The sequence below is a fragment of the Megalops cyprinoides genome, chromosome 12 (assembly GCF_013368585.1).
Source record: "Megalops cyprinoides isolate fMegCyp1 chromosome 12, fMegCyp1.pri, whole genome shotgun sequence".
Taxonomy (NCBI): Eukaryota; Metazoa; Chordata; class Actinopteri; order Elopiformes; family Megalopidae; genus Megalops; species Megalops cyprinoides.
This window is the reverse complement of record NC_050594.1, coordinates 35,801,399-35,820,180: the sequence shown is the minus strand read 5'-3', so window position 1 is coordinate 35,820,180 and position 18,782 is coordinate 35,801,399.

Sequence of the window (18,782 nt, the reverse complement as noted above, 5' to 3'; positions counted from 1 at the left end):
ACGTGGAAATGCAGGCACGCGAGCGTTTATGAAATCAGTTATCGCTGGCAGCAAGTGAAATATAATGTGTAGTGAATAAAAGATCTAAGGGGGTCTCTTTTAAATAGAATACTTCATGAGATTACATCTCACAAACACCCAAACACAACGGAGTTGTATACAACTCGCGTCAGAAGACATGTTTGACTTCGTACGACATCAGACTGTTTTGCAGGGGTAACGCCATTTTGGGAATGTTTTGCACTTTTTATTGAATGTGCAATCTGTTTGAAGATATGATCACACAGGGCAATGATTCAATTTTTTATCATGATCTGTTTTTCCTGATTCATTTTAATAATTTAAATATACACGATACTAAACTAGGGTACATTACGTGTGCAGCAAAATAACCAAGACATCATGATAGCCATATTAGTATACTGTACTGAATATATATAATAACTGATAACTGAATATATATATATTCATGTCTTAATACAGTCTATTATGTATATATATGTATATATATATAGTAAATATATATATATATATATATAGTAAATTTCATTTTTAACAACGAGCTGATTAGTGTAAATTACCCTCTGAAAAATATAAACGGAACATTTTGTGTAGTATTGCTTACGATTAAGCAGGACATTTTCGATTCCACCTCCTCGAGGTTTTTCCATAGACCGCACTCGCAACAGCGCCGCCTCCCAGGGCTACTGCCCGACTCCTTTTTTGGGAACCAAGCAAGCTAGCTCAAACATTCATTTATAATGCATCACACCTTTACAGAAAAACCAGAAATTTCAAAATTTCACATGTAAATGTAATTTGACGTCGCCCAGGGTAATATCTTACAATGTTCATAAAACATAATACTTTAACTTATGGATTCATGAATTGCTGATTTGTGAATATCCATCATTTAATGGAAGAGAGCTGAAATCCTTTTTTCGTAAAATGGATCATTCCCCATTTGAACAGTTCCGTTTCACATAACTCCCTCATATATACAAAATGAATTTACGCAAAATGTCTGGTTTTATATGCAAAATGATTGATGTTTTTATTCTGTGAAAGCAATTTTTAACTTCAAAAATTTCTTGTGGGATGGGCTACATATTTCAATGCATAATCTAATTAACGCCCTATAGTTACAAGATTAAACGCATAGTTGGTTTAGCAGATAGGTCCTAGCAATGTCCTCTCCACTACATGACCTAATGCGTATATTGCAGACAAGCGTGGGCTTGATGGACTAGGCTGTTTGTTAGCAACCTGCTCCACTTACCTCTCCTGCCTTGCACTCACTGTTAAACACGGAGCATGGTGTTGCCCTCTACTGTAAATCAATTTATGAGGGAATAACACGGGTAATTATCGCCCTACATAGGATTATCCCAGAGTGATCTCTAACCGCATTAGCGAAGAGGAATCGATTTGTTCTGAGCAGATTAACACTCCTCACCAAGCGTTGAAAATACTCTACAAATCTGAGCGCATGAAAGACGTCTCGAAAGCTACTTAGCAGCGGAATATCATCCTGAATATTTATGTGGAGATACATATGTGACCATTTTCTGTATCTGTAGAGCGGAATTGATGACAATTGAATTTATTCCTTGACTTAAGTGTCTCAGAGATAGTTCCAAAACTAAATTAAAATTCGTAAAAATCCTAAGGCAGCGTGGGAATCAAGAATTTCATGACGTCAAAATCCATGTTAATTACTTTGAATCCAGTTAAATATTTTCCTTCTGACGTTTGCCTTCTGTTTTGCAAATTTAAAAATTTGTGCAAGCGTTTAATAACTGATAATTATGAGTATTAGTATTAATATGAGTATTAGTAGCCTATATTACGTTTCAATTTATCATTACTACTTCATTGAAATCTAAATTCACCTTTTAATGTTTTATTCTGAAATAGTTTAGTTTCTAAAAGAACGTATTAAAGCAAACCATTTATTTAAAGAAATGAATATACGTGTGAAACATTTTGTTTATTTGTCTACCTGTGGGCAAGTAAAATCTGCAGGTAAAATTTGTCACACGATCGTCAGACAAACGCATCAGAAATAAAATATAGGGTGGGGTTATACTTTGACTTCCATACGTTCAAATGATTACTTTTTCATCTGATATTGCGAGCGGTCAATAGCCGCTACTTGAAATGTTTGTATTTGCTGTAGTTTACAATGGGCTTATTGCCAGTGCTCATTTCTTCAAGAATGTCTTAGTACATTAACATCGACAAATGCCTTTAAAAGCTGGTTGACGTAAGTAATTGAACCGCCGAATTTATCTGAATTTTAGCGTCATTGGTGGTAGCTCGGTGTATTTGAGAGAGCCAGGCGTTACAGATTCTCATGTGGCACCATGTGAGATAATGGTATGTAAAGTATGAAAAAATATCCTTGGAAAATCGTAACGTGTGAGTTATGGATAAATACACCACCCGGTCGTCTTGTAATGAACGAATGAACGAAGGACTGTGTAATGCTTTTATTTTTAAAAGTGGTAGGCTATACTTCATTTTTTATTGATGTTCCAGGGCTATATTTGAAAAGAGAAGATCCGAATTCTACTAATTTGTTGATACTCTGAAGGTATCAGATGTCAAGTTGACATGCTGAAAAGAGGTTCGCCATGGCCACAGCAATAAGGAGGAGCTAACGATGTAAGAGTGTTTTACCTGCCGGCGGTCGACTATAATAATAATAACACACATGAAGACCTAACTGTATTAATATTTGGCTATCTTTAATGAGTCTTATTAGTTTTTGACATGTACATTTATCATTGGTGACATTTAAATATGTCAGTGGTCCCATGTGGAGATTTTTTGCTTGTAATCAACTTCAGGGTACAGTTGACAGGGTACTGTGAATTTTCAATAGGCTACCACGGACAGTGAAGTCTTTCTAGTCTTCATTTCTGAGGTCTCATCATTTTGTTTACGTTTCCAACAGAATGCCGGCCATACATTTTTTTTTACATAAAAATGTATCGCCAGCGTTCATCTTTGCACATAGTGTGCATGAATTTATAAAACACATGACGCAATGGCAAGGCAATGACCTCCAGAGGAGCATGTCATATGGATTCGGTCGTTTTAGACTTATTTGTTTACCATAAAACATTGTCGATGATGGATGCTTTCCCAGAATTGCCCTACGAGCTGACACGTGCTCATGTAAATGTCGTTGTGTGACGCTATAGATACCACATTGCCGTTTTATTATTAATGTGTTTTATTATGTTTACTGACTTAACACCTATACTTCATTGGGGACGCTTGAAATTAACAAGCAAACGCGTGACGTGTTAATTATGCGTAAATTTATTGCAGGTTACTAACAGCTTTGTTTATTATCTTCTCTTACAGTGCGTCCGAAACAGTTCGTTCTTCTCTATTTTCACGTACCGACACACAAACACCGTGTGCGGAGTTTGTTCCTTCTGCTAATAAGACGGAAACCTTGGCATCATGTTGCTTTATGACCAAGTGTCTCAAATTCAGTGAGTCCAAGAATTCCAGCCCTTTCACATAGTTCGGCACAGTTTTCTGGTTGCTAGGAGATACTCGGCGCAAGCCACGCAGTCTTTCACAGCTTGTAAGAAGGCAAAGAAGTTGCAAATTTAAGATCAAAAGAAACAGACGTGGAATATTCAACACGTGTAAGTACTTTAGCTCGTTAAAAAACACAGTCGAATGTAAACAAGCTGAAACACAGGTTTGCGGAATTTCATTTTTTGTTTCAACGTTTTTCATTGCTAAAGGTAAGGCGAAAAAATAACTTAATAGCTAACCCGTCAGAGACTAACTGACTCTAACAAACTAACTGACTTGCTAACCAGTTAAATTTAAAATTTCAATATAATATAGTGGTTCTGACCCTAAAATTTTCGTATAGAATACAGTTCTTTCTTAATTGCGAGTCAATAGGCAATTCGGTACCGAATAGGGAAATTGACAGTAGCCTATATGATTAACAAGTAACTAGTCACTCCTGTAACTGGCTTAATGTTGGCCTGGTGTTTCAGAAAATAGATTACAATATTTTCCAAACAGCTTTTTCTCACGTTTATTTCTGTCCATCAAGCAATACGCATTTTATTTATTTCACTTGAAATGCATTTATCGACATAGCAACTTAGCGTTCGATCATACAGAGCTTATCATATTGGCCATGAGTAGAATGTATTTACACTGAAGCAATAGATATAACAGATATATAATATATATATATATATATATATATATATATGATAGCCCAAATTATAACTATAAGGTTGCAGATTCAAATAAAAAATATTTAGGTTATATCTATTGCTTCAGTGTAAATACATTCTACTCATGGCCAATATGATAATATATATGAATATATATATATACAGAGAGAGAGAGAGAGAGAGAGAGAAATAAAACATTGACACATAGAACGTAATGAATAAAGTATTTCATTTGGAAGTTTTGAGGAGACCCAGGGATGAAAGAGATTTGAGAATGGATAGTTCATGCTAAATTTCAGTTTTCTTATGATCCAATAACTATTATAGTATAGCTGCAAAGATCTATGTTAAAAGTAAAACTCCCTGAAGGATTATATCTTAGCTGGACTGTCATATTTTAGTGAAACTCAGAGGCTGTTTTGTTAGAAAATGCAATGGAATAGTACCCATAAATTCATGTAAATACCTATTAAATCAGCTTTATAGAAAAAAAAGTATTTACTTGGCAGATACTATTGTCAATGTTCTGACAATATTTTTTGGCCATTGTCTGATGTATGTTTTTACCAGTAAGCCATTATGATATCGTCTCCCAAACTAAAATTTGTATGTAATATGTCTGATCAAAAGCTGTTAACAATCATCCATTGTTGTGTCAGGGTTAGATGCAATCAAACATGCCAGGGAAGTCAAGGTCATTGAGTACTGAGGCCCCCAATGAAGGGACCCACAGAGGCGTGCCTGTTTCCACTGACCACACCCCAGCAAAAATCCCATGCAGAGTGGAGGAGATGAGCCAGCAATCAGGGGCGAACCCACAAGTGTCCAATGAAGCGACGGGGTACAACAGGGCTACCTGTACGTCTATCCCCAAACGTCAAGCTGCTCTGAAGCCAGTCGTAGCTCAACTGGCCGGAATGACTAAAGTGCTGTCCATGTCCAGGAGGCCTGGACCTCCCTTCATGGCCAGGTCAGGGAGCTCTGCTGTGGGCAACACACCCAGGGCCACTGAGTGGCAATCTGCTCCAAGGAGTCAGGCACTCCTTGTGTTGCCTGGGAGGGGGACTCTCCTGCCAGGCTTCCAGGCACTGAGCTTGGAAAGCGAGAAGGATAGTGGAAATGGTGAGGAGTCCAATAAGATAGAGATGAGAACACTTCACAGTAAGTCTGGGTCAGTTCTGTGCTTGTCTCACTCGAGTGAGCCAGGAACAAGGATCCATCCAGAGGAGGCCAGATATATTGCCAGGACTGGACCAGGTCAGGAGGGCTCATATATCCAGCAGAGGGCACCAGAGGGGAGGCTAGCCACAGCCAAGATGCAGGAGAGGAGCAGCCTGTCTGTCCTTGGGCAGGTTACTGAGCTGAAGAGGACTGTTCTGGCAGGCAGTGTGGTGAGTCAGTGAGAACATGGGAAAGGGAGTCAGAGGGATGTGCCAGTGTGTATTTCTTTATTCTTTCTTTTTCAAATACATCATTGTTCACATGCAACACAAATGGAAGAATCACTGTTTTAATGAAAGAGATTTATGTAACAGTTTCTGTTTCCAATTGCTGCAATAATATACATGTAGCACTTTCCTTTTGAGGTTATACATAAAGACTGTTTTAGAGCATGATTTTTATCTGTGAAATTGGACATTTCCCTGTCCTTAACAATGCAGCATAAAAACCACAATTAAGAAGATGTGCTTCTAAATAACAGAATATTTAGTTTTATTAACAAAGGAAAAACTGACATTAAAATTCCAAGATGAGGGTCCAGCCAGGAATGGGAATCTGAGAAGCAAGACCAGGTCTCCTCAAGCAGTAACAGCTCTCATATTGTACAGTGAGCTACATTAGGCCATAATATTTTCATTTTATCTCATTTCGATCTTTGTCCTCATCTTTGGTGACACTTTACATTTAACTGTTATTTTGTCTTATTTTGCTTTTATGCATCAATCACACGGCAATAACTGAGATAAATATACTTTGCAAGAAAGAAAAAGCCATCTTGCTTAAATATTTTAATGTTAGGACAAAGCCATAGTGGTTAGACTGAATGAGGGCTTATGTCATTCAGTGTATTCAGAGGACAGGAAATCATTGTGTAATGGTTATAGCTCCGGAGCACACATACTTTATCAATAGCTAATCCTGACCATGTATCTACGATGAATGGCATAAACTTTTTAAAGGTTGATTGTGTTCTTAGGATACAATGGCATTTTAATGCAGTGTAAAATGTGATGCAGTACAAGAGCATCAATCATACCTACAAAATTGAAAAATAAAACAATTCCTGTAAAAAACTAAATCCATTAGGTTTTTAGAAATATGGCTCTAGTCATTCTAAGAGCAGCAGGTCATCCATAATGTCGAGTGAGTAACTGTTTCATTTCACACACATTTTGAAGGAATTTTTGGGACTTGACCTTCACTTGATTTAATTTATTTGTCAAAGTCAGTGTTAAGTCGAGCCGAAGATGGAGTTCAGTCATCTCTCTCTGAAATTTCAACTCAGTTCTAATTGTCCTTAGTTGTTTCATTGAGACTGTGATGACAGTGATAATTATTCATAGGCATTGTTTTGATTATCAATGTGCAAATGCACAATTGTGGTGTTCCTGGCCCGAAGGGAAAAACCCCTGGTTTAATCAATGATTATCACTTTGGCCTATTTGTAGAAAATAGATACTGTAAATAATTGATGTACACTGACCCAGAACATGGAGAATCAAGTTGCTTCCTTCGACAGGCCTTAGATAAAAAGGAATCCTCCTGCCAGCAGGCATTGGATCAGGAGGACAGATGTGGAGCTAAGCCTGCCCCACCAGCTATGTCTGCGGTCCCTACGGTGTCTTACCCTGTCTCTCAGAGCAATCCTGTCACCTACTCAGAAGATTACATCACCATGACCTCAGAAGTACCTCAGGAGGTATACATTTATTAGTGCTTGAGCCTTTGTGGATTGTGTGATATGCATGCATTGCTTTGGCAAGCCGTAGATGTCATTACGTTTTACAATATAACGCTCACCTGACAGGCGTTACAACGAAAGGGTGTATACTCTGGATTGCTTTTATACTGCTGATTATTGAGCAATGCAGAGAGACAATGGCAATGGGTCACCTGAGGTTTAGATTTTCTCCTAATAAGAGTATTTTGTTTCTGCAGATCCTTCAGGTAGAGCTTGTGTACTTGGACTGCATGGATTCTTCTCTCATTTTCTACACCAACAATTGTTTTAACAAAACAATTTGGCAAGTGTGTTTTTGGCTGATGTTCACCTTGTTAATTAGGTCATTAGATCACTAACTTCTTTTACTTTTAGCCAAAGCTGACCTATGCAGATGCGTTGGTGGTGAGGGGAGGGACCATAGTGCCAGTTCAGAGACCTGTCCGAGAATATCAGCGCTGTGGTCTGGAAAACCTCTCGTTACTAGTAACCTGGGCACCCAAAACTCCGTAAGCATCTTTGGCTGATTTACTATTTCAGCAGTGGTGATGGGTTGAAACTCTTTCATTTGGACCAGAAAAACCCTATTCACAGCAGAACATTTTGATTGGTTCACATCAAAGTAGCTGAAATCACATGAGTCACTGGGATACCCATTGTATCCTTAAGCCTCTATTACCACACAAGGCTTCTTTGGATCCTTACTCCTATAGGAATTTTCCAGGCTTCACTTATCCTTACAGAGGATCCTTACAGGATCCTTACAAAGGCATTACCACTCAAAGCTTCTCTGAAACCCTGAAACGTCTCCATCCATTAATTTTTAAATTGGGGATTGTGGATTTTTACAGTTTCAAGGCATGCATCCATTTCAGAAAGCTCTATAGAAATATAAAATGCACATGAGATACACATTGTGTGTGAGCTGCGGTCGTGTTTCTGTATCTGAGGGTGGGATCCGAGGTCAGCAAGCAGGAACAGACACCCTCCACCTTGCTTCACACCGTCACCCTTCAAAGAGAAAGAAAAATCCAGCCAACCCTCACCAAGTGTCATATTTCTGACCGGGCCATTGGCATCCTTTGGCTGCCGCCCACCCTGAAACCTCACCCTCGTGACCTGCTGAACTCGTTATCATGGCTGCCATCTCCCCACCCTGGCTTTTACCTGTGTGGGAGTGGCAGAAGCCCAAAGTGAGCAGGCAACCCACTAATGATGGTGCTGTCAGCACGGCTCCCTGCCCCTTATGAGGGCCAGTGACAGCGGCAGGTAATTACCAATGCTAACGCACTCCTGGCTGGCCCACCTGGGCCTGTCTGGAGCCAGCGCGCCCACTCACCACCCGCAGCAGCTCCATACTCAGATACGACTGACACATTTACTGCCTGCCACTGCCACGCCCCACCCATTCATAAAAACAGAGAGAAGCAAAAACAAGTGCCTTTTAATGAGGAGCCACAGGGGGTCAGTGAAAGGTTTGTGAGGGACACAGAAGGGGAGGTCCCGCAGAATGCACACAGATTGCAAGGGGCTGGGAGCACTGCTTCACGGGGTAGGAATGCTTGCTTTAATGAATCCACATCTTTCCCTCTTTCTCTCCCTCTGTCTCTCTCTCTCTCTCTGGTGGTGGGGGGGTGATAAATCCAGAGTGCGTCTGCCTGAAGTGAACATGTCAGGCCTGATGAATGGCTGCTGTCAGGTTTTGCGGCGCAGCTCAAGGAGTGGCACGAGGCCTCTCCCAGTCTGTCATCAGCATTTGCCACACAAAGGGGCCACACACAGAGCCTGGCCCTTTTTTTGACCCCTCGCCCCCCATCTGCCGGTTCAAAGAGTGCTGAGGAGTTATGGCGGGCAAGATCCATGCAAATAAACCTCCTTGGTCTGCTTGTGCCGCGCGGAATTCTTCTCCCGGCACGGAGACAGAGGCAAGCGCTCTGTCTGTAGGTGCTGGAGCAGCAGGTCCTCTAAACTGCAGCTCCCATCAGCAGACCCCAGAAAATAAATATTTCATTTTTGAAGAAATGTCCATGTCTATTCCTCTCCGTTTGCATTGCCCCCTATAAAATGTTTCCTTCAAATATCCACAGCGACTTACACAGTTTATATGTTATGTTATCTGTTTATAAACATGAATTTTGTTTAAACACTTAAAGTTAAGTGCTTTGAACATGAGAACAACTAAAGTCATCACTATGTCACATTTCCACCTTGACCATTGTTTCATAGTTTTTTTGTAAAATAATGTATTAATTGCACATGTGTAAAAGTTAGTTTCAATGCACTCTAGTTAATCTGCTGTAGACTACCATCTTTCTTTTCTCCTATAGCTCTGATGAGTGTAGGACCATCCGCATTCTATGTACAACTCCAGCAAACCAGGTCTTGCCATTAGAGCTCCAGCGGGCTTCCCAATTCTGTTACACTCCCAGCAAGCTACCAGCAGTACCCCACTTCTACCAGCAGAGGACAGTCAATGACATCTCTGACGAGGCAGACAGACGCAGGTAAAAAAAAAAAAACAAAAAACAAACCTTACGTCAATGTACTGTTTTATTCGATGAATGTAGCATGTAAGGATGTATGTTCTGTTCATATTCCAAATGCTGACACCTTTTCACCACATGTCTAATTCTTTGTGTGAAATTGCTGTTAAAACTTTTTTTAAATTTTGATTTCATAAATGTTCAAGTTCCAGGTACTGCTATAGGCCTACTTCCACCACGTGTTTGCTGCTTTTTCTTCATGTGAAACGAAAAATGCGCTTGTGTCATTTTCTGCAATCTGAAGTTTAGGACAAAACAACAGAATTCAGTATTTACAAGCATACGTTATTTTACAACAAAGCATAGGGGAGCGCGGGGAACAACCTAACGCGGGGCAAAATGTAACACGGACTTTTTATGTTATATACAAGGTCAAGCAGCGTGTGCTTCGCGCCACATTACCACATTTCCTAGCCACGGTCTCCCGCGAAAATTCAGAAAGATTCGTCAGCGTTTTGCATAAATCTGTGCCAAAGAGTGTTTTCAGGGCATGCAAGTATTTTTTTTTCATCACAAGTGTTTTTCAGTTACTGAGCCGTGTGTGCAAATCACAAAATCCAACCTTATATTACTTTAATCACCATCTTGTTGCCTATATTGTAGTACCGTTTTGAAACATGTGACGAGTTCACAGCAAGTACTAGCTAGGCATAAGTACAGCTTCCATACTGCGGTCCGCAGCCTGCGGGGTTAGTTGTTACACGGTGTTACAACTAAGCCACCTTTCGTAAACAATGACAAGAAGTTATTTCTCTCTCGTATAAAATAAAAATAACAATTTTCATGTAACCTTTTTATTCACAGAATTAGACATCGAATAAGAAAAACCGATAAGGGGGCCTCATGTCAGTATTCATATATAATACGACGTGTGTGTGTATCTATCGATTGGTCTGTCTGTCTGTCATATAGATAGATAATATATAATGCAGTATGGTTAGAAAATATATTTGTTTCATACAGTATAGAATTATATTGAATTAACTTTGTTTGCACTAATTCATCAGACTTTTCTAGCAAGTGTTACAACTAACCCTCTGTCTGTTACAATTAACCCCACCCATGGGGTAAGTTGTAACATTATACCTCCCGTCATTTTCGGTGGAATTGTACATGAACGGTGGGTGCTAGAAACAAAGTTCAAGTGTTCGTTTGTAGCAGAGATGTATATGGTGCTTGTATAAAAACAGCATTATTCCAACTTAAATATTTTTAAAATTATTTCGCAAAAACCAACATGTGTTAGGTTGTGCCCCGCGCTCCCCTACTTTCATTCATTATCTAAAAAAGGTTTGAATTACAGTAATGTCCAGTATTTTACTGACAGAATAAAAACGTAATTAGTGTTTTTGAATGTGCTTACGTTTTCTTCCGAGCAGATACGACACGATCTTCCTTCCCGGTAAACTGTTACTTTCAGGACTTTAAAGCCAGTGGTGGCCCTGAGCAGCTCATTGTGCCGTTGATAGCAGCAGCCACTGGCCCTATGGACTCGATAATCAGTGATTCTCTGCCGGTCTGCGGCTCCTGTACACCTCCTGTATACCTACCATAGGCTACTCAAAATGTCACGCTGTGACCACCACTGACCAACAATTTATCAATATCAATACCTTATTGGTAAATATTTCTCAAGAATTCACTATATTTTTCTAAAAATTACTATTATTTGTTTATTATAGGTAAATATTCTTGGCTCTCAGTCTTTGTCTTGATTATCCAGGCCAACTATATAATTTTATTTAGATTTTGTTACATCGACGCTCTGGTAGCTAAGTATGTTTGCTAGCCAGGTATGAGCAGGTATTCGAAATTAATATGGACCACAACTGAAAATAAGGGAGGCATCAAATTGACAACTTTAACTTGTTTTTCTTGATTCACAGGCTTGGCAGTGCATTACGTGATTGCATAATCTTGGTAAACTTCATATGAAATTACTTTAATTATATTATATATAGTAATTTTTGAAATAATTTTGAAGAAATAACAAAGATATCGGATACAGTAACCATTTTATGTTTTTAAAGACAAAACTGATTTCCTTCGAAGTGCAGAAAGAAATATCTGCTATATTAGACAGAACAGCTTTATTAAACAGACCTGTCATATATTAAAACTTAATTAGCTGCTAACTTACATAAATTTGCATGTTTTGTTATAATTTCACAATAAAGGTAAGATTTCTGCCTGTGCTCTTTGTAACGTAATCTCACCGGTTACCTCTGATTTAGATTAAGTATACTTGGGCTGCTTCTCTGTATCTGTTGGGCATGAGACGATACATGGACTGTAAAAGTGGAGTTCATGATACGTAATTATCGCAGAACCCACCTCCCAGAAAAATAATTTAACAGGGAAACAAATTTATAATATCATTGAACAAGTTTTTCCTTCCTTTACTCATACATCAGACCTCTCATATATGAATACGTTTATATAATTCGAATATCAATGTTCATGACTTTAGGGCCATATTGGTTTTGTAAAACGGATCCATAGCTTCCTTAATTTAAGGTTAGTTACTTAGCTAGCTTTTAACGATAGTAGATGCTGTAGTACCGTTCCTAGCGTTATCTAAATGGAGCTGATGGATTCGCTAATTAGCCAGTGAACGAGGTAGCTGACAAGCTGCTTTCTGCGCCAGCTTCTTCGTTCATTTTACATTATTAGTCTTAAGAATGAAGCTCAGATTACTACTAGAACAACGTGTGCCTAGAAAGACATGGTAGCAAACGTTTCCTTAGCTAACGTAAGTCGCATATTTAACTTGTGGAATGGATCAGTTAAAATATTTATATTTGTCAGTGCGCAATGGTTTTAAAATTACGTAAGAAGATTCAATCTACCAGTGTTATTTCGGTGTATGTTTTCACACAAACTGACAAACAGGAACAATGTCTAGGGACTGACCATTTTTAAAATAATTTTGTCATGATTTGTTCTCTCCATCACTGTCGAAGAGTGATGGAAACAACAAATTGATCAAATAAAAAATCCACTGACATGCTTTAAAAGTATATTACTTTCCAGATAGTGTTAATCCAAGTCACGTGGCAATTTGATTTCGCGAAATATTTAGTGCCACGAAACATTTTCTGATTTCGCAAGCTTCAGTATTCGGTTGGCGATCTGTAGTTGGAGCTGTCGTCAGTTCCTCCATCAATAAACCTGAAAGGAAATACAAGAACGTAGGCAAGCACTGAAAGAATTTGTCTTTCTTATTTAAGGCTTTGGGAGAAAGACTGACACCAACGTTATTCTAAGACACACTGTTAAGACAGCTGAGTCAACCCTGTTCCAGGAAGTTTGGGAACAAAAAGAGGCCATGCAGAGGGCACATCGTGTTTGGAGACTGACGTCGTGTCGTGTGTTTATTTATTTATTTTATAAATTCACATCCTCATGTTAATTCTACTTTTCGTTTAGAGTCTTGCGACTAAAATGTGGACACAAAAACATTTTGTTTCACATAGTCCTCTAGCTTTAGATTCCAAATATCTCCCAGTGTTTTTAAAATATATATAGAAAATATTATGTGTGTCATTTGAGCAAAAAATATTGAAATAACTAAAAAATAAATTTAACTAAATGGACATTATACTTTCACATATCCAAATGGCCATACAAGTACTACTGTATTTTTCCATGATAAAATCAGGTCAAATGCAATCGAGCTATCTATGCTTTTATTTTGAAGTTTGATTTTGAAAGTATGCTCAGTGGCATTTTATCATGGATTGTATTCTACCAAGATGAAGTAAGCTATAATATGGTCAGATAGATATGATCCATTTGCCCTTAGTTATATAATATAATTTATTATGTCTCATAATAATGAGTAAATGTATCACAGTAAAACAGTTTTTCAACATGCTGTTTTCTTTGTTTGCTCATGTAGGTTCATTTGAAGTGCATGGATCATGGGTACACATGTTAGAGAGTTAAAGAGGCTTTACTCCTTCATTTCCTTATTCTCTCTTAATGGCTAGCCCTCACTGGCTTGCTATAGGTGCTCTGTCCAGTTGGCTGGCAGTAGAGTACTCTGCTGCTGGGATGTCTCTGTTACTGTATGCTGCTGATTGTGTGCCATTTGCTAACCAGTGTTGACAGGCTGCAGTGGGCCTTCCATCACTATGCAGAAATGTTGACATGCCAAAAGCTGACCCAGGTCTGCTTGTTGCAGCAGGCGGCAGTGTAGCATAGTGGTAAGGAGCAGGACTCCTGACTGAAAGGTTGCCAGTTCGATTCCCTGCTGGAGCATTGCTGTTATACCATTGGGCAAGGTACTTAACCCAGTATTGCCTCAGTAAATATCCAGCTGTATAAATGGATAAAATTCTAACCTGTGTAAGTCAGTCTGCGTAAGAGTGTGTGCTAAATGTAAATGTAAAAATGTAATGCTGCACTAGGGTGGTGCTATCCTGCTGACCCCTAGACACTTCTGAATGCACAATCAGAAGAGGCCCTTTGTGTGGGCTAGTAAGGTGGAGAAGCCCTCTCCAGAGCTGCTGACAAACCTTTCACCCCACTCTCACTGCCCACACCTCCCAGTGTTTGTGCACTGTGCTTTAGCTCATTAATCACTGGGGGTACAGGCCACTGTCTGGCTGCAGGTGGGAGGTGGAGCTCACACCATGCACACCTCAGGCCACATACTCGTGCGCACGCCATCTGTCAGTGTCATCATTACATTACATTACATCATTTAGCAGACACTCTCACCCAGAGTAACCTCCAAATAAGTGATCATTGTGTTCATTGTGTTCAGATCACATTAAGAGTGTGTGAGGGGAGCAGAATAAGTCCAGGCAGTACTAGAATGAGGGTTATGCCTCAAGGTCAAGGTTACTGAAGAGCAATGTTGATGTTTACTTAGACAGTATGTACGGCAGCCTTTGGCATAATGTGTGACACAGGAGTTCCAGCCACAGGCTACATCTCCACCTTGCAGCCAGACCTCTCTCAGCCTTTTGACTGTTTTCCTTTCCAGTGCATGAAGAACAACATGTAAATGGGAGTATTGAGGATCTTTCTCTGTGTTTTTAATGCCCTTCCAACATCACATATTATGTTAGACATTCCAAGAAGGCACCAGCATGACAAGAGTCTGGCAGTGAATTTGGCTCAAATATTTCCAAGGCTTTGAGATTACTTAACCCAGTACCGTCATGGCTTAGATGTGGTATAAAACATATCTAAATCCAAATAGTAGGAGTATGGGAGGCAGTAGGGGACACATGTTCAGTGACTTCATGCAACTATTGTGTTAATAGTACAGTAGATGGCTGCTTTCTTAACTCTCTCTGCAAGTCTTAATTATCCTCTTAATCCAATGCTAGTCATCATATTGTTGGTAATTAGGGCTCTCCTTTGGTTAATGTAATTGGTCAGCTTATTTCTCTAATATATCAAAATGAAAAGGTGGATTTTCTCTTACAGCTTTGAAACTTTTTCTAAAAAACAAAAAACAAAAACAGGAAGTTATTCACTGATTCATACTAAAGAGGTCTTTCTTTGTTTTTTGTTAAAACCAAATCTTCTTAACCAACACTGTCAATGTTTTGTTTTGTAATGTTTAGTAATTGCTCTTCTTTTTCTGTTAGTTGCATGTTGTGTCTTGAATTGTTTCTGTGTGAGGTTCTCTGTGAAGCCCTTTGCAGAAGTTCCTTTATTAAGAGTGCTATATTACATCAGATTTGATTTGCATTGATATCATTTCAGGATTGTGTATGAAGGCCTGCCTTGTGTAGGTATCTACAGAACAGATCAAGAAGACAGTGTCACCGACATGCCTTCAAGGAATCTGGACTCCTTGTCTGACTGGCAGAAGGCCGCTGAGCATTACATGGAAAGGCCTCGGATGATGCCGCAAGAGCAGCCGGTAAAGACTTTTTATGCCCCAACAGAGGCAACTTGCAGGACTGGATATCCTGAAGGCCTTTAGTTTTGTGATTATTTTTGTTTAACTTTATTTAAAACAAATCATTAACAGGATGCTAGAGTCATGTATAGAAAATAATCTTTGCACTGGGATTACTGGCATCAAAAAACATTTGAGTGTTTTAAAACAACTGAAAAAACATTGGCAGGCATAGGATATTAACCCATACACGATCATTCTATAAAGACAGACACAGAAATGGAAACAATAAGACCTTTTAGAAGGCATATCTTAAAATTTAGTCACATTGTGTTTTGCTGTTGTTTAAAAAACTGAAATTATTTAGAGCTTTAATTTTGAATAAATTGGTTTAATGAAGACATTCCAGGAAATGGACCTAGAATCTGGCATTTGGTGCCACAATGAAGATAGCCACTAGGTGGCATCAATTACTCATGTAGGTGTTTAGAATCAGGACATATGTTCATAAATAGCCCTGTGGTGGAATGTTACCAGCATGTACTGTACATGCAAACAAAGAGCAACAGCACCATGCTACACTGGGTTTGTTCCATTTTAATGTAGGTGTTGTTTAATGTAAGGTACTATTTGTATCTTTGACACAAATTAACCAACTGTTAAAACAGTTTCCAGTCCTTCGCAAGCATATTTTACAAAATTAAACTCAGGAGAAATGTTAGGTTGAACACATTAAGTACACTGAGATTAGGTGGTCAAGAAAAGTCTGAGGATTGATGACAGATTAAAGGCAAATATGTCCAAGCATACACTTTTCCTGTTTTTTTTTGGAAGAAAATTAAAACAGAAGTAAACACTCCCTTAGCTGCACTGAAATCCACATCACTCAAATGTAGCTTGGCACATAAAGCTGAGCTGGCTCTTCAGAGGTCTGTTCACCAGGAGCATGTGGGGTTTTCCTACATTCTGATCCTGCTGCTCAGTGGCAGGTTTGTCACTGAATGTGACATTTCTTATCCCTATACTCCCTATACATCCCTATATTCATGTTGATATCAAGCTGTATCTCCATGTCACCCCCCCCCCCCCCCTTTTATTCTCTCGTCTGCATATTTCCCACAGATACAGAGTTTGAAACTGTAGCCATAGAAACTGGTAATAGCTATCTGACATTTGTGGACCACAGTGGCTTCCACCCTAAATATAGCCGTAGTCTTGTTTTCCACTAGAAGGAAATGTAGAATTGCTGTAATAATTATCTATCGTGTCTTTTCCCCAGCCCACTCGGAATGATCTGACCAAGGAAGAGCTGTGTGGTGACCTGCAGGAATGGCATGAGTCTGCCAGTGTCAGACAGCACCAGGTTTCATTGGTCAGTTTGCTGCCAAATACTATTGACTTCCATTAGTGACAGAGGATAGCAGCCTGAAGCAATAAGCAAGCATTAAACACAAAAAATTGCTTATAAAAGAGAGATTTCTGCATTTGCTACATCAACATAATCACGGGGCAACACCCACAGCACACAGCAGGATGGTTATTTTCATCTGAAAAATGAAAACGTCAGTCAGCATTTGCTGGTTATCTCTATAAAGCCATTATGCAGGACTTCAAATTGAAAGCAACTACCAATTACCATTCAATGCAATATTGATAGCTTCCATTCAATGCAGTGTTAGCATGTCATAGCCCTAGTAGGTAGATTGTGTATGATAGCTTTGACAGTCAGGAGTCAGTTCCTTTCACAATCAGAATCAGGCCATGTGGAACCTTTCTACATGAAGTGGCTATGTTGACTGAAATCCCATGCATTTACAAAGATCCTTTGTAATCTGCAGGAAAATGTGCTGTCCAGGAATTATAAATCTATGGTGGATCTGGCAGTGGCTGAGACTCCAGACTGTGGAAGGATGCAGGTGTGCATGGGCCAGACAGTTACTTTGTGTTATCTCAGTAAAACAAGAAGTAACTGCCATGTTGGACAGGAATGGAAGATGGTCCAGGCAGGAACTTCCTGTTACATTACTAAAACTAATGATGCACATCCACCCCCTCCATGGTGGAATAGTGTTCCTGTATCATTCCCCATTTTTACAGTTGCAGTTGTAGTGTATGTTGACCAGGGCCATAAACTGTTTATTTTTTTTAGCTCTTGTTGGATAATATCTGCTGTGTTAGAACATGCAGAGTCAAACATAATTGCTTTAATGGATCCTAGGCTAGATTTGTAGGCTTGGTCTTCTTTGACTGATCTAGAATATGTTTACCCAGACGTGAAAAATGGACAATTGGTCAAGAGAAAGAGTTCTCATGTAAATCTGGTATTTGGCTCTAAATGCTGTTGTGAATGAAAGCCTACATAACAGACATATGTCAAAGTATGTAACACACCTCTTGAAGGCAAATAAATCAGTTGTTACAAAATTTTACTCATAAAACCTGCTAGATCTCCAGGTAATTCCTCTAGAATCATGATTGGAAACATGTATGCTTTGCTCCTGAAGACATTCCATTTACTCGCAAGTGTCACTGTTCTAAAGAGAGAGCAGTACTCATTCCTAGTGCTGGGAGAGAAAGACCTCCAAATTGATGGGGCTGTTAATTTGAATTAATTGTCAGGTTTTGCTTTGAAGAGCAAAGTCTTTTGATTTCCTCCAATAAGTCACTAATTGACCACTTATTTCACCATCCAGTTCCAATTCCTGGATCCCACTGGGTGTATCTGATTGATTGACCTGATTGACTGATCTTTTTAGATCTACAAACATATGTCTGACTAATTCTGGTTCCCATGCTCCACTGTGAAGAGGCCCCTGTCTGCCCCAGTCCTCAGTCACGTGAATGAGGTGGAGCTGAAGGTGCCGATGGACTTCAGGGCTCTTGCCCAGGAGCTGGAAGAGGTGCATCTGAGGCTAGCTGCCTTAGCGCCTGCAAACGAGACCTGCCCTGTCCCTCTCCCTGGAAACCTGCAGGAGGCACACGCATCTATGGTCCCTGCTGTGACATCCAGCCATAGCCACCCCCCCTTGAGGGGGAAGAGGCGGGGGCGGGGGGAGGCCCTGGGGAGGCCGAGGGGAGGGAAGAAACTCTGCCCCAACCAGCTGGCGTATGTCCGCAGCAGGCTGCGGGAGCCGGTGCCCACATGTTCCAGGTGAAGTCCAAGACACCACCACTGCTTTACCAATATGAAAATGTCTTTTTGGCCCTAATGG